At 39.7% G+C, this 17318-nt stretch overlaps 1 long non-coding RNA gene across 1 annotated transcript; it reads left to right on the forward strand.

Moving 5' to 3' along the window:
* The first annotated feature begins 622 nt into the window (after positions 1-622).
* LOC122460630 lies at positions 623-832 on the forward strand. The gene is made up of 2 exons (XR_006282067.1): positions 623-667; positions 734-832. It is a non-coding gene; the product is annotated as an uncharacterized LOC122460630 (long non-coding RNA).
* Positions 833-17318: the final 16486 nt, after the last annotated feature.

Consider the following 17318-nt stretch of genomic DNA (forward strand, 5'->3'; position numbering starts at 1 on the left):
AAAATTATGTTTCTTGGTGCCAAAGAATAACGAATAATGTGTTTTAGCATTATAAATCCAAAATGTAAGTATTTTAAGTGTTATTAAACCTTAGTATTATTATCAGGCTGTATAATTATGAACTTTTCTTTGTTATAACTGGTTCACATGTAATAAATAAGGTCCATAAAAGAAAAGTAACAGCATTAACACTTAATAGACAATGAAAGTGATGATGTCACACTCCAAGCGGGTAACTGAGAGGAAGGGGATTACTTTCCGAACAACCACTGTCGGGTTATAACATTGAAAAAGGTCATTTTATTTCCATGTAAATGCTTTAACTAACTGTTTTAAAGGGTAAGTGAATGTATGTTACTAGTCATTGAACCTTTAAGCAGTGAAAAGACGTGTTGGGATGGCTGAAATGTGGTTTAAATCGCCAACCATGTGGTGTGTCAGCCATCCTTAATGCTATAATGCTTGCAATCGGAAACACAGTACATAACAATATTCAGAAAGAGGAAAAAGAAAACCCTCAGGAGCTGAGTATCATAAATGAAAGGCAGAGAAGGAAAAGGACCAAGCAAAACAGCAAGGATCCTTCCTGAAATATCTTTTCTTTAATCCAAATAAAGATGGAAACAGTTCACAGCACCCAGATGAAGGAATTTTACTTGGAGAGGAGGTTAGCTCACATCTTCATGGAAGCAGTTTGGAACATCAAGATGAAGGTATATTACTTCGAGATGAGGGTAGCTCACATCCACAAAAAAGCAGTTTGGAAACTCAAGATAATGGAAACTTACTTCTATATGAAGGCAGCTCACAGCATCAGACTGATATGGAAGTGAAGAAAATTTATTCACCTTCAGAGACACATGCAGAAATTGAAGGAATAAAGGATGAGGAAGTTACAAACAAGTTACAGTATGGGGACGCAGCTTCATGGCCCAGATGTGATGACAGTGTGCGGCAAATTTTTATGGAATATGGACCCGAACAAGTTCATGAATTTCCTTTCCCTAAGGAAGGAAATAAAAGAAAATTCTCTGCTCTGCATTACAAGAGGAAACTCATTAATGGGGAAGAAATTCATCAAAACTGGTTACAATATTCAGTGTTGAAGGATTCTGTGTTTTGCTTTTGCTGCAAGTTGTTTAAAAATCAAGCAATTGGTACATCACTAACTGAAAATGGTTCAAAGGACTGGAAAAACATATCTTCAATTCTCTCTTCACATGAAGTACAGAACATTTGGAATGTTTTCAAAATTGGAAAGAACTTGAATTACGATTGAAAAAAAGGAAAAACTATCGATGAAGAAAACTTACATGTGATCGAGGAAAAAGAAGAATATTGGCAATAAATATTAGAGCTTTTGTGAAAGTTTTTGGTGGGCAAAATTTAGCATTCTGCAGCTGCGGTAGAAATGAAAAATTATACACTCCAGATAATGGAAACGTTTTAAAATTTGTTGAATACCTAGCTTTGTTTGATCCAGTCATGAAGGAGCAGCTACGTAAAATAAATGATCATGAAACACAGATTTATTACTTAGGAAAAAATATGCAGAATGAACTGATTCAAATCCTAGCAAAGGTCATTACAAAAAAAATTCTAGAAGCTGCCCATTCTGAAAAATACTTTTCAATAAAACTGGACTGTACACCAGATGTGAGTCATGTTGAACAAATGATGATGATCATTCATTTTGTAGATATGGAAAAGTCTACAGATGAAGATAATGTTGAGGTGCTCATAAAGGAACATTTTTTTACATTTTGTACCACTGAAGGAGATGACTGGAGCATTTTTGACAAACTATTCTACAAGAGCTTGAAACTATGTCATTATTTGTTGAAAACTTATGTGGCCAAGGCTATGATAATGGGAGTAATATGAAGGGTAAAAACAATGGTGTGCAAAGGAGAATGATGGAAATCAATCCTAGAGCCTTTTTCGTTCCTTGCAGCACACATTCTCTGAATTTGGTTGTCAATGATGCTGCTAGATGCTGTTTGGAGGCAAGCAGTTTCTTTGCCCTGGTGCAATGTGTTTATGTTTTCCTCAGGCTCAACACACTGTTGGGAGATTCTGACTTGCTATGTGAATTCTCTAACTGTGAAACCACTTAATCAGACAAGATGGGAGAGTCGTATTGATGCTTTGAAGCCTCTTTGCTATGAACTTGGAAATATTTATGATGCCCTAATTGAAATTTCTGATGATACCACCTTTACTGATCATCTGGCAAATGGCCTTTTCAAGTTCAAATTTGTGACTTCACTCATTTTGTGGTATAATATCCTTTTTGAGATTAATCTCACTAGTAAGCAGCTTCAGGAAAAGAACTTGAACATACATCCTGCTATTCAAAAACTGCAGCAAACTAAAAATATTCTGGAGGAATTCAGAAATGATGAAGGGTTCGAAAGAAGACTGGTAGATTCTCTCGAGTTTGCTGAAGATAGACTTTCTGACAGAATTTGAACCAGAGCCAGTTCGCATTTGGCAAAAGAAACAGCAGTTTTAGTATGAAGAAAGAGAAATACCCATTCAGAACCCAAAACAAAGGTTCAAAGTGAATTTCTACTTCACAGTCCTTGATGCTGCTATTCACTCGGTTGACAAAAGATTTCAACAGATGCAACAGCTAGAGTCAGTATTTGGCTTTCTATATGATATCCACAGCTTGCAAAAGAAAAGAGCAAAACAGATAAGATAATTTTGTATAAAACTGGAGTCGGCATTGACTCATGAAAATTCAAAAGACATTGATGCTATAGATTTGTGTACTGAGCATCAGGCTTTTACAAGACAACTTAAGAAACATTCCACTGAAGAAGTACTGAAGTTTGTTTGTGAAAATAAACTCACAGTTTTCCAAACATTTTTATAGCTTTATGCATTCTTTTAATTTTGCCAGTTTCTGTAGCTAGTGGGGAACGTAGCTTCTCAAAGTTAAAATTGATAAAAACATATCTGCGTTCAGCAATGGTGCAAGAGAAACTCGGACTTCCCACAATGTCAATAGAGCATGAAATAGCTGGAAAACTGCATCGAAAAGAACTAGTGACTGAATTTTCAAAACTTAAAGCAAGAAAAGTCATGTTTTAAGAGCACAGAGTGTTTTTTTATTTGGCGTGTTTTGTAAATACAGGTTAAAGTTCATTGAAGAGTTTTCTTATTTCTTCTATATTGGATGTGGTGGTAATGGAGTTAAAGCAGGATAGCATAATGGATAATTTTGGATTTGTAATAATAAAAATTATAATTAACATTTTTAATGCATTTTAATTTGAAATCAGACTGAAATATCATCTAGTTGTTGTGTATGAATCTATTCTGAAAATTTCATGTCTCTATTTTATCTGATCTCAGAAACATTGGTTGGACAGACGGACAAACTGAATAATTAAGCCTCTGTTTAAAAAAAATGCTTAAAAACATTACAAGGAAAAAAGGGACAAAATGTTTCCCACTTTACCAAAAACCTCAGCCTAGATCTGCCCGTGGGGTTTGCAGGTGGGGGGCACCGATTACATGGCTTGCCTAGGGTGCCAGTTGCTGGCTGCCCCTGAGATGCCCAAGATCAAATCTTGGTCAAAATGTTATAGCTGTGACACATTACTAATAACAACACAACGTTAATTATAAGTCACCTGACAAAACTGAGCTCAGCACATAGCTTTAGAAAAAGGTGTCATGGCTCAACACACACTAGCAGTGGGATTTTCAAAAGCATAGGTGTTGGCTTATCTCTGCTCCAGTTGAAATCCATGGTATTTACTAACACTAAACACTTTTGAAAATCCCACCCTGGAGTTGTTGTCATAAATGCCCCCAGGAACAACTCCTCCAAATTTAAAATAGACATTTCCCATGCCAACAACAAACCTAAGAAGGAAACGAAAACACCTTGCCACCTTCCACCGGATAAAGGGAAAGGCCTTCCAGAGTGGAGCGCTTGAAGAAAAAGAAAGCTTTCAAATATAAATTATCAAGAGTTTGATACATGTATTTGTCACTGTTAAAAGAAAAAAAAATCTACAAGTTTCCTTCAGTAATTGCTTTGGCAGCCAGAGCTAACAAGAGATTTCATTAAAGGGCCAAAAAGTAAAATTAACTGATCTCCAGAAAATATATATTTTAATGTCTTTCTTTTGTCTCATGTCTGCAATGGATGCTGGAAATATATAAAACAGAATATGCAGCAATGATGGGAAACTACATGTTACTTCTAAAAGTTGTAATTTAGCACAGTAGGATGTTTTTATGTTGTGACAAGATAATGTGTGTGTAAAGCATTCCTATAATTTAGCTGCCATACATATGCATCTACTCTATTGTATCTGTGTCAATGGAGAATTGGCTTTTATTTGTACAATACACCAGCCAATCTTCATTGCTTAGCACGGATTTGATTCTGTTTGATCAGAATTCTGATTGTTCTTTCTTACAGGGATTATCATGGTGTTTAGTACCAAAAACTAACCATTTGGATTGTATAAAGCTATAAAATGGGGTTCAAACCTAATGTTAATAACACAAGTAAGAACATCTGATTTTTTTAAAACTGACATTGTCCCTTTAACATCTACTAAAATAACAGAGTGTCTTGAAATTTTTGAAGAAAAAGATAATTTTTAGCTTAAAGTCAGAGAACTGTGGAGCTGGGAGACCTCTGGTCAGTGAGGACTGTGGTTTCTTGACATTAAGGAAGTTATGCAAGGATATGAAAAGTATCCTAGAACACATGGTTGCCTGCATAGGCTCGTCCTTCTCAAACCACAAGAAAGTCCTATAGTTCAAAAACACAGACCTTTCTGGTCTCATTCTTGTATCTGTGGTCTAGAGGGGTGAGCAGGAATGGGGAAATGAGATGAGACATTGAACAGGGGCTCATAGTGAGCTGCACAGTTAAAACTTCCGACTATAAGCCCATTTTCATATGCTTACAATTCTGCAAAGCTTTCCCTATTCAAGATGAAGTTTTCAACACTTGCTTTTTGCCTCAAGCAGATTAAACAGAAACAAAGAAAAATGGGTTCTGCTGTTTCCAAGAATGAGATTGCAGAAACAAGAGGTGTTTTCACACTATCAAAAATATGTTAAAAATGTTCCACTGCTTTTGAGGAGCCTCTGTGAGTTTGAGTAGGAATTTGAAATTTTGATTTGAGGATTGCTCTGGGATCAAGGATATGCCTCTTTCTGTCTTCACAAAAAATTTCCCCAGATATGACCCAGTTACAAGCCTTTGGGTATGTCAACAATTAAAACACTACAGCATAGGCACTACTTATAATGACAGGAGGGGTTCTTCTATCAGCATAGTAATTCACCCTCACCAAGAGGTGGTAGCTAGATTGATGGAAGAATTCTTCTGTCAACCTAGTGCTTTCTACACAGGGACTTAGGTTGGCTTGCAAACGTCACTCAGGAGTTGCGAACTTTTCATACCCATGACCAACATAGTTAAACTGAACTAATTTTCTAGTGTAGACCAGGTCTCTGAAGCTCCACTTGCACATGCTAAGTGGAGCATTTCAGAGGGCTGCTAAATCTTTGAAAATTCCCTTGGTACTGAGCATGCTTCAGACTCTACAGAGCTTGAGCTTCCAATGGGTCACAGCAGCAGAAGTAGCCAGTTCTTTGACACATCAAGAAGAGTGCTACGGTTGGACCCAGGAGAAGCCAGAGGTTTTAGTCTCAGCTCTTCCATGTACTCTGCATGATAGCCCTTATAATTAGGCTTAGAAAGATTAGATTTTCATTGGTAAATGTCTATTTCACTGTACATACCCAACCAGATGAAAAAATATTTCCATCAATAATAATCAATATATAGATAGGTAGAGTAAGAAGAATGCTGCTTGAGAATTTATCTGTCTTTGATTTAAGAATATCTGCATTGTATATTTTGAGATGTGATGTTGACAATTTGTCTTTTAGCAGTTATAAGGCTTTAACTTTTTGAATCTGAAAGTCAACTGTCATTAAATAATTATTTTCCAATCCCCCTCCCATAATTTCCTGCATCTGTAAAAATTTAAATAGATAAAAATTAAATGCTTAAAGCCCACAAGTTTGTATATGTGAAAATGTGAATAGATACAAAAATTTAAAAAATGCTTTAAAATAAACATTATCATCTGTTGAAAGTATAAAAAAATTAATTCTGCCAAGCCTACTTATAACTCAGCAATGCTTCCTATTACCACCTTAGAAGACAAGCTTCACTGATGTGGGTAATGGAGAGGCTGCTTAAGATTACTTAATGCAAAACTGAGAATAGAGCCCCATGTGGCAGATGCATGCCTCAGCCATACTGCTGCTGAAAATTATGTGCCAAATGTATGTGATTGGGTCTTCTGTCTGTAAACAGAAAAGGAGGACTTGTGGCACTTTACAGACTAACAAATTTATTTGAGCATAAGCTTTCGTGAGCTACAGCTCACTTCATCGGATGCAATCGTAAATTTGTTAGTCTCTAAGGTGCCACAAGTACTCCTTTTCTTTTTGCGAATACAGACTAACACGGCTGCTACTCTGAAACCTGTCTGAAAACACTAGACACCACTTCTCTCTGGGCTAAGCAGGGCCGGTTCTAGGTTTTTTTCCACCCCAAGCAAAAAAAGTCCACCCCCCCTCTTTTTTTTTTTTTTTTTGGCTTTTACACGTTTGCACTTTGCAATTTTTTTTTGACTGTTTAAAATTAAAAATAAAATGAACACAGAGAATTTGTAGTTAGTGAAATAAAACAATTTCCTACTAGTGTACTCATTTAATTTTAACAAAATGACAATTACAAACAATTTGGGTTCAACTATACACTGTAATGAAAAACGTTAGTGTCTTCCGGTGCACCCAGTTGCTCATAAATTAAAATAATTTATATGAACTGAATTTTTCTGGTTTTTATACTTGCGTAGTCTTTTAATAATTCAGTGAAATCTACATTTTTTGCAATGGTACTTTCAACTGAAATTAATGACAAATGATTTTGAGACATGATGTAGCTCAAATAATTTTTTAGTAATTTCAGTTTTGAGAAATTGCGCTCACCAGAAGCCACTGATACTGATAATATTAAAAGAATGCGTAATGCTATAGCAGTGTTTGGATTGAGATGCTCGAGGCTGTACATCCTGCCCGTGGACCCCCAACCCGATCTCAGACCCAGCCCCACCCCGGCAGAGGGGACAGTAACCAACAGAGCGGCTGGGGGACAGGTCATCCACGGGGAGGGGGGTGGACCGGGGCGCCCACCCAGCGCCGAGCCACCCAGGGCAGCGGATCCGTTCTGGCTGTGGGTCCTGCCCCGATCCCGGGCTCCTCTCCACTTGGCTCCTGCTGCTCCACCACTTGTGACATGTGCAGCAGGGGTGGGCAGAGGGGAAGAGCCACATCGCCTCACTCCTCTGGCGGCAGGGGGCCAGGACTGGGACCACCCCCAGGCCGGGACCCCTGTGCTGAGCCTGCCACCCCGCCCCACACAGGGCTCATTGGTTGGCCCAGCAGGGCAGGGGTAAAAAAAAAAGGATGGCTGGAATGCCGCCCTGGAAATGTGCCACCCCAAGCATGTGCTTGCTTTGCTGGTGCCTAGAGCCTAGAGGGGCTAGGAGCAGCACCCAGAAATCTTCAGTCCCAGGGTGCCATTGCTATCTGGCAAATAAACATGCCTACCTGTTAACACTGCTGAAGGAAAGAATAGAATACATTTAATTTATATAAATTTGCATATAGTATGCCAGTCTGGAGGGAGGGGAGAGAGGCTGCCATGCTAAGGCGGGGGACAGGGGACAGAGAGAAATAAGGAGGGATCAAAAGCTGAAGTGATGAAGGGCGAGTGAAATGAGGAAGGAGAAGTGAGTAACTGTGGGAGGGAGCAGCTAGAACTGTGAATGATTTGGATATGGGAGAGGGAAGAGTATTCCTTAACTGTCTCTCGTTCTGCCCAATCCTTTGTCTTTCTCTCTTGCTCCCAGCCCCACAACTCCCACTCCCAGCATTTCATTCTGTAAACTTCTACCCCGGGCCTCCTAAAAGTCATTATATAAATCTTCCTGCAGATCCTTCAGCATTTCACTCCTTAGCACCTACCCCCAGCTCTGTTTCACTCCCTAAAAACTTCCCCCCCACCTTGCTGTTCGGGAAATACGTAGTTTTCCACACCATCTGAGGCGGGAGCAGGAGAGAGAATCATTTGCTCTTCACTTCATCCACGCCTAGGAAGGCAGAACTGCCAGCTCTTCACAATACATCTCTCCAGCCAGCCCTGGGCTGAGGGAGGGGCAGAAACAGTAGTTTTTGCTACAGAGCTACATACATCTTCCCAACTACATACATCTTCCTCAGTTGAGAGGACGGAGTGTTTCTGTGGTGCTCCCAGGCACAATTGCCAACTTTCATGTGGTAAATAAGCACCCTGACTTTCACAATAAGCTAAAAATCAAGCTAATCCCATTTCAAAACAAGGTCAAAACAAGATAATCCCTAAGAACCCCAACACTCTATGTGACTAGATCCCCCCAGCGTGAAGTCCGGGACTGTGGTGGGCCCTCTGTGCACCCCTGACTCTCTCCCCCCTTTGCCCCTGCTTGCCCCTCCTTGTCCTTGCTTGCCGAGAGCTGATCAAAAAAAAAAAAAAATAAGCAACAAGCTACAACAAGCAACAAGCCACAAACTAGCCAACAAGCAACTCAAAAGCCAATTAATCCCAAAAAAAAGCCCAATTTCTGTGGGGGGTTTTTCACAGGTTTGGCATGTCTGCTCCCAGGTCATTAATAGGGAGAGGTCCCCACTGCTACCACAGTGATGCCAGCTTCCATTGTCTGCTTATCCATTTCTCCTAAAAGCACCTCTGCCCTTTCCTCCACTTATGCATGGAACACCCTCCCTATAAAAATCCATATTGCTACCACCCTAACCTCTTTCAAATCCCTCCGCAATACTGCTGTGATGCCTAATGAGCACAATCAACTGACAGTGGCTAAGCAGGTGGCCAGCTAAAGCTTCTGCCTATTGATTGGTCTATTTGTCTTGGTTGACAAAAACATGCCCCACACCTCTATGCTTACATATTATGCACACAGTTACCACAACCCATGATCTCACTATTTTTAGAGCTGATCAAAATTTTTAATTTCAATATTTGGGGGGGGGGAGTCAGAAAGTATCAATTTCCCCTCAATATACTTTTTTGACTCATTTGAAGTTTTCCAGTTTGTTTATGAAAAACCAAACATTTTTCAGCTTTTCGCCCTTGAAATGGGAGAGTGCAAAAGGCCAGGAAATATAGTAGCTAGGGCATGGGGGGGGGGGGCTGGGAAGATTTGAAAGGGGAAACCCTAAAAAATCCCAAAGACAGAAGATTTTAAGTGAAAAACAAGCAGGGACTGTTTGTTGTAGGGACTGTCTTTTACTTTGTCTTAGTAAATGAGGTTCTGACCTGGCTGGGGCTTCTTGGTGCTACTGCAATAGAGATAAATAATAATAGTGGATACACAGACACAAACTTGAATAGAATAGCTAAGTTGTGAGGGACTGGGTATGAAATGGAATGCAACCTTATTAAAAATAGCAAACTGGTTTTTGACTTAATAAGAAGTAGGAAAAAAATGGCAGCACAGTGTGAATGCAGTTTTTGGCCCATCTGAGATTTGGTGTATTTGTAGACAAGACAAGTCATAAATTAGTTTCTGGCTTGAAAAAATGGGGATTTGAAAAGCCAGAATGTGAGTAGGCAGAAAAAGTTAAAACAGATTTGCCTGAAAGTACACGTGGAAAGAAGCTCATATACTGTGTCTAATAAAGAGTTTAATGGCTTTCAAATATGCAATGCTGTTCTGCAGTCAAGTGCCCCAGTAGTAGTAAATAAAGGCCTTAAAAACCCATTTATGCATGAAGACTGATGGAAAATATTTTCTTTTCATGATAGGGAAAAAGAAACCTGATAGTCTTGTCTAGGTAGCACTGTGGAAAACTGGCTGAAGGGAGAGGGGAAAAAATGTATTTGTGGTTGCCATGATCTTTTTTACTGTTGACTGAGCAGGAGAAGGGTATTTCTAGAAGACAAAAGAATGGAAATCCCATGTATGAGACACAGGAGAACACTTAGGCAGGCTGTATGAGACCTATCCCACAGATGAGACACTTAGGCATGAGACCTATCGCAGAGATGAGGAATTGAGACAGGCAAGTGGAGATATAATTGAGTTACAACTAGATCTGAGTTGGAAAAAAGTCCATGAATATATGCTGAATTCACAAAGTGAATTTAATTTTGTGGATCTTTGGAATTTGTTTTCCATAAATATTAGAGTGTTCAATCTTTACTAGCATGAATATTCACAAAAATAAGGGTTTTTTTCATTTGAATGTTGAAGTATTTGTTGAAAAATAATGGTTTATTTGATTTTAAAATTCATAGTCACACTGTGATGGTTAGAATCATAGAATATCAGGGTTGGAAGGGACCTCAGGAGGTCATCTAGTCCAACCCCCTGCTCAAAGCAGAACCAATCCCCAATTTTTGCCCCAGATCCCAGTACCCTAAATGGCCCCCTCAAGGATTGAACTCACAACCCTGGGTTTAGCAGGCCAACGTTCAAACCATGGAGCTATCCCTCCCCCCCAAGATTGAAAGAAACAATGACCTGTTTCCACCCGGTTTTAAACTGGGGACCTTTCGCATGTTAGGCAAACGTGATAACTACTACACTATGGAAACCCATCTCGAATGGGGCTTCTCTTTTTTTTTTTTGCCACAGACTTTGCCAAATGCATAGGAATGTTTTCTCTAAGTTACCTAAGTCATCCTTTCAGGAAGCAGAAAAAATACTATGTGACTATATAAATAACCAAACAAGTGTATTGGGAATACTGTAATGGAATATACAATTCCAAATGTGTGCTTTGTTGGCTAGCTATTTAAGTCCGATGGTATCTGTCACTCTATATGGTATGGGAAACAGCTTAGCATGCCAATCTCAGGTCAGACTGATAGAATACAGGGCATATACCCCAGACAGGTCCTATACTCTATTATAAGATTTCACCAAACTAGTAACAAACGTGTGCAAAATACAATACTCGTTATTATGAAGCCGCAGACAGCCCCCTTCAGGACCTCTAGTTCCTCATGCACCATCCAGACAAACCAGACTTCTGTAATAAATGATTATTAAAACTAGAAATCACATATATTAGGTTCTTCCAGTTCCAAAGAACCAAACACTCACCCCAGGTCAATATGTATTATCTCATCAAATACCAGACTGCAGCCAATCCTTTAAACTTAAAACTAAAGATTTATTAATAAAAGAAGAAGAGAAGAGAGTTATTAAATAGTTAAAGTGAATCATATGCATTACAGTTGATTTCAGAGTCTGTAGATCAGGATAATAGCAGTGATCTTAAATCTGCCAGTTTATAAGAAATTTCTCTGGTACATCCAAAAGATTGGAAAAAGAACAAGAGACTTGTGGCATCTTAGAGACTAACAAATTTATTAGAGCATAAGCTTTCGTGGGCTAAAGCCCACTTCGTCGGATGGATAGACTGGAACATATAGTAAGAAGAAATATATATACATATAGATAAGTTGGAAGTTGCCATACAAACTGTGAGAGGCTAATTAGTTAAGATGAGCTATTATCAGCAGGAGAAAAAAACTTTTGTAGAGATAATCCAGATGGCCCATTTAGACAGTTGACAAGAAGGTGTGAGGATACTTAAGTTTAGGGAAATAGATTCAACATGTGTAATGACCCAGCCACTCTCCATCCATTGTTCAAAGTTTCCTTCGTTAAAAATCACAGTGCAGAGATGTGGAGCAGGAATGAGGCAAGGAGATGATGTCACAGTCTACAATTTATATCCCACAGTCCATATGCATGGAAAGTTACTGTCTCAAACATGGAGTCAGGGATCACATGTTCTACATGCCCTGCTGCGTTACTGGGCCTCCATTGTCCATACGCTCTCTGAGGTGTCCTCTGAAAGAGTTGATTCTCCCTAATGGCCCATTGCCACATAGCCAGCTAGTCTTGATGTATATCTGTCTTGTGGGTGCTACCTAGGAATACAACATGTTTAGTAATGAACACACAGTAAAATTTCATAACTTCATACACAATGGTGATACACACATTTAAATAGGATAATACTTAGCAGATTTTAACTTTTTCAGTGATACCTTACAAGGCACATTTTGTATAAAGTCTATCTCAATTGTGCAACAGTGGTGTTCCATCAGTGGTGATACGTTAGTGGAAACATAGTCATCTCTTTTTTTTCTACAGCATCACAGTATCACTTCTGTCCCTGACTGGATACCTCAAGGACACAACATGGATTGCTAATTGAATATTCCACCATAATACTTTAAACTCAAGTTTTTCTGATTACTCACATATATCATCCAACTTTGCAATTAATCAAACACAGGGCAAATTGTGAATATTCACAATTATGAATGATCTGTACACCAGGAATTATTCACTGAAGAAATATCGTCTTTCAAATAACAGAATACATTTAAGAATTTTGCCATCTGTTCAGGGACAATTCACAAACAAAAATTACCTGTTAAGAATTTTTCCACTTATCTCTCCTTCCAGATAAGTGTCAAGTTCAGCAACAGTTGATACCACTGAGTTTGGAGGGATTTCTGAGGGGACAAATCACTGCAAACTTTGGTCCTCCATGTTTCTACATCACAACAGTCATTCCCCGTAAGTGGGGATTTCAATAAAACTACTTGCTTTTAGTCCATTTCTTGGTATATAAAAGGTGAAAGAATGATAGTTTGCCCCTCTACCCCATTGGAACAACTCAGCCTAATATAAGAAGAGACTGAACTACAGTAGGTATGAAGTGCAAAAAGCTATGGGCCAAATTCTGAAGTCTATGCAGTTTTTATTCAGTATTTACTGAATAAGTATTTACTTGGGACCAAACTGTGATATGATAAGTGTGTGTGTGTGTGTGTGTGTGTGTGTGTGTGTGTGTGTGTGTGTGTTTATTTAAATGGATAGCTATCACTATCACAGTTTGGTAATGGATTTAGACAAAAACTGTATTATTGATGATAATCCATTTTTATATATACACACACTCACACACACAATCATCTGCAGTAGCTTTGTAAGAAAAACCAAGAAAATTAACCAGTCTAAAGGCACTTAGTGTTAACAAAATTAGTTGCATACTTGCCTGATAATTCAGAAATACCATTCAGTTAATAATATGCAATTAATAGAGTAGCTTCTTTTCAATGCTTAGATGTTACATTCATTGGCATTGCATTGATTAATCTTTCTATATACATTAATTATTACAATCTGTCTTTAATTCCTACAGTTCTAACAATTGTTGTTCTGTTGATAAAGGTGCCAGTTCTTCATAAACTACTGAATACAATAAAAAGGATTGTAGACACTGTTACCTTAATAAAATGCATACTCTGTAGTAATCATTGATTACTTGTTCAGAATACAAAGCATACAAACATCACTACATTATAAATATGGCCTGCAGAAATAGTACTATACCTTATGCTGTAATTACATTAGTTTACACTAGGTGGATTGGAGATCAACAAGTAAAACACAGAGTAGTACAGGATGTGACTCTGATTCAACAAATGGCACACTTACCTCTAAGCCTGCAATGATCCAGTGCTTCAGAATGGTGCTAAAGGGCACAGTGCTGATGAAGTTGCTGTTCTTAGGATGAGATATACAATGGAATCTGTGACCATTTTTGGTCATTAAAGATCCCATGCAATATTTTGCAAGAATATGGGAGGTTAATTCCGGTCACCAAATTCTAACACTGTTGATTAAGGTGTGGTAGGTGTCATCTGGTGGTACTGATGCCACCTTTGAATTTCTTTTTCTTAGTGCGCAAGGAAATCTTCAGTTTTGGGAAGAGCTGCTTTTATCATGCAAGGTTTGCTGTGGGTAGTAAATTATTTTTGGTCAAGGTCCAGATTTCTTGGTCAAGGTATAGACGAGGTCCAGATTCCAGAGAAATGTTTTTCAGGACGCAATAATAATAATGATAATAATAAGTAAATAACAAGATTGTGCGGTCCATTCAAAAACATCTGGCGGTCCAGATTTGGCCCACGGTCTGCTTACTGACGATCGCAGGCAGATGCAGAGGTTCTTGGAAAGTGAGCTAAGCATGGTCTTGGCCTTGGTCCTGTTGGGATCCTGGAAGTGCTAAAGGACTGCTAAAGGACCTCCCCCAGCCTAAGGAGAGGATCCACAAAGTCCAGAATCTCAATTAATTGTGGGGGACAACTAAAGATATAACAGGGACAGGACTGAGGTCACAGGGCTAAACAAAAGGAACCTGACAGGGACACCGAGCAGAGAACCCCAGACAGCACCCACTGCTCCTCGAATGTGTCAAGGGAGTCAGCAGATGGTGCCCAGAGGAACTCCGCCCAGATGCGTGAGTGGATGGAGGATCAGAAATAGTCACAGGAAACCCTGTCAGCCAACCTCCTCTCTCTGGTCTTGTAGACGGCCATTTTGGCCAGTGCTAGGAGGACATTGACAAGGAGGTCACGTGACTTGGTGGGGCCACGGATAGGGAGTGCATAGATAAGGAGGTGAGGGGGAAAGTGCAGCCAAAAACATAACAGGATATCTAAGAGGAGCCGGAATAGGGGCTGCAACCTGGTGCACTCCAGATACATGTGCACCAGAGTCTCCCTCACACCACAGAAGGGGCAAGTGTCCGGGACATGGGTGAACTGGGCCGACAACATGCCCATGCTCACGGCTCCTTGAAGGAGCCACCAACTAATATCCTTGGCGGGCTTTGGGACCAGGGTGGAATATAGTCTGGCCCACCGGGGTTCCTCACCCTCACCTTATATGTGTAAAAAAGGTGGTAGGAGGTCCTGCCACTTCACGTCTGGGCAGGACACGAGGGTGAGGATGTGAAGGGTGAGGAGCATGAGCATGTACAGATGTTTCCTTGGCGCGGTACTGAAATGAGCCGGCTGCAAGTTGTGCAGCCAGTTCAGGGTGAAGGGGTGGGATGGCTGGGTGTGCCATGGGGTAGGGACCCAATGAAAAGGTCCAGAGGGCCTGGGGTGTAGGGTGAGTGGGGAGCCCCCTCCCGCAGGACCCAGTCAAAGTAGGCCTGAGCAGCGGGCGGTAAAGCGGCCCTCACGTCTTGAGTACATGCTGGGGAGCATGAGGGCTGGACAGCCCATGCACTGAGTGAGTGTCAGGGGATCCAGCCACTCTCCCTGGTCATAGTCCAGGAGGTCTCCGAGTCGGTGTCTCAGCCTTGGTCCCTGGATAGACTCAATTCTCTGGGCAGAGTTGTTGTCTGGGAACAGGACATTGGTGTTGGACTGAGATTCCTTGAACGGATTCCATGCATGCTGTTTGTGACCATCTCTGTTCCAGGACTGATATATATGTGTAAAATATGTGGGCTAAATATAGACTCCGCATTACTGATTTCTTCTCCACTGGGAAGCTGATCTGCAAGGCTCTGGCCATCTGCTATTGCTTGGCAGAGGAGCAACATTGGGTGTCAGAATAGGATACTGGTGTAAGAAAAAGGGGCACCAACATTCTTCACTTCTTACCCTAAACTGGTGTTGCAGTGTTGCTGTCAAGGCTGATTCTCCATTCTGGCACTTTAAGGGAAGAAAGTGGGGGCCCACAAGGATTCTAAAAATTAATACTGGCCACTTCAGGCTTGTATTAAACTCCCAAGGTTACAGCTTTTCTTTGACCTTGGGTGAGTAGATGCTGCCACAACCCAAGTGCAAAACCTCTTTGAGGACCCAGGAAGTTGCACTTGGGAATTCCTTCCTGTGGGGTACCCTCAAGCCCTTTTACACACATACTCCCTCAAGGGAAGAGCTAAGAAAGAAAACAAAGGAAATCAGCTGTTGCCACCAGCTAATTAAACAACGTGTGCACAAATGTCTTAGGACATAGAAATCCAATCCTGTTCTTAATAAAGGTAAATTTTATTAAAAACAAAAAGAAAAAAATCTGGAAATTCAGGCTATTGCTAGATTTTAAAAAAAAAAACAAACCCTTACAAGGATTAAGCATCAAATATTGCCCTCACATACCATCCTCCATCTCTGGAAGTACCACATGGGGAAGTAGCTCCCTCAGGGGGTGGGAGAGATGTAGAGAGAGAAAGTCAGGTTGAGCTCCCCCTGACCATCCCCTGGACAAAACCCAGGGCACTAGCAAAGAGCATCTTCACTTGCTGCCAGCTAATTAAGCTAGTTCTGTAGCTCAAACAGTAGTCTATACTGTCATACCGAAAGTTTAAACCATTATGACGACTCACGATGGAAATGGGGTAGGGAATGTTACAAGTATATAGAAAAACTTGGTTTTGCCATTTTTATTTTTAAAAAACCTAGAAAACTACATTTAAAATCTACATTAGAAAATAAAATTTGGTTGCAAAGCCAAGTACTTGAAAGTCAAATGTCAGATTTATGGTTGCCTGATAATCTTAATTCTGCGCTTTTGGTTGCATGTATTATGAGACAGTCTTTAGTCCCATGATCATATATTATTTTTCAACAGGTCCTCTTCCCCATTTGTCCTAGCTTAGTCCTCAACTTTGTGGTCTGAATTATGTATTAACATGCAACCCAAGAGGAGTCAATGACAAGTGAATATGGCTCTTGTAGTTCTGACATCTGGATTTATTAATCTGATTCTCCATCAAAGGTTTAAAATCATTTTGCCTCTGTTTAGAATAAACAATCAGTTCAGCTCTGTAAAGTACACACAGTATAGTGCATAGTTGATAAATAAATATCCTACAGTATCTGCTAAATTTAGTTTTGGTAATTTATATTCAAAGTATTAAAGGATTACTTTATCTGAAGCAAAAATAAAAGCATGGAAGGTCCATACCTAATCCACCCTCTCAGGAACTGATCCTATGCCTTCTGAAGTCAATAAAAGCTTTTCCATTGATTTCAGTGGGTGTTGGATTGGGTCCTTAGTGTCTTTATGACTTTGCTCCTGGTTGATGACTTTAAGTGTTTAAAAAGGTATAAGTTTAAGACTTGCAGTGATGCTGAGCTAGAAGAAATAAGTAGTTTCACAGTTCAAATATATGATGTAAATAATCAAATAAAAGCTCATAACAAATTCTATTACCAGGCTTCAGTTATTACCAGCAGCAAGCTTTAATAGTAGGAAATGTTTCTTTTATTCATTGTCTCAATTTAAATTGCTTTATCTTCCCTGGAGAACCTGGACTTCAGAAGGATCATATTTTATCAAGATTTTTATTGTGAGTCTGTGAAATGCAGAACT

Source organism: Dermochelys coriacea, chromosome 6, assembly GCF_009764565.3.
Source record: "Dermochelys coriacea isolate rDerCor1 chromosome 6, rDerCor1.pri.v4, whole genome shotgun sequence".
Taxonomy (NCBI): Eukaryota; Metazoa; Chordata; order Testudines; family Dermochelyidae; genus Dermochelys; species Dermochelys coriacea.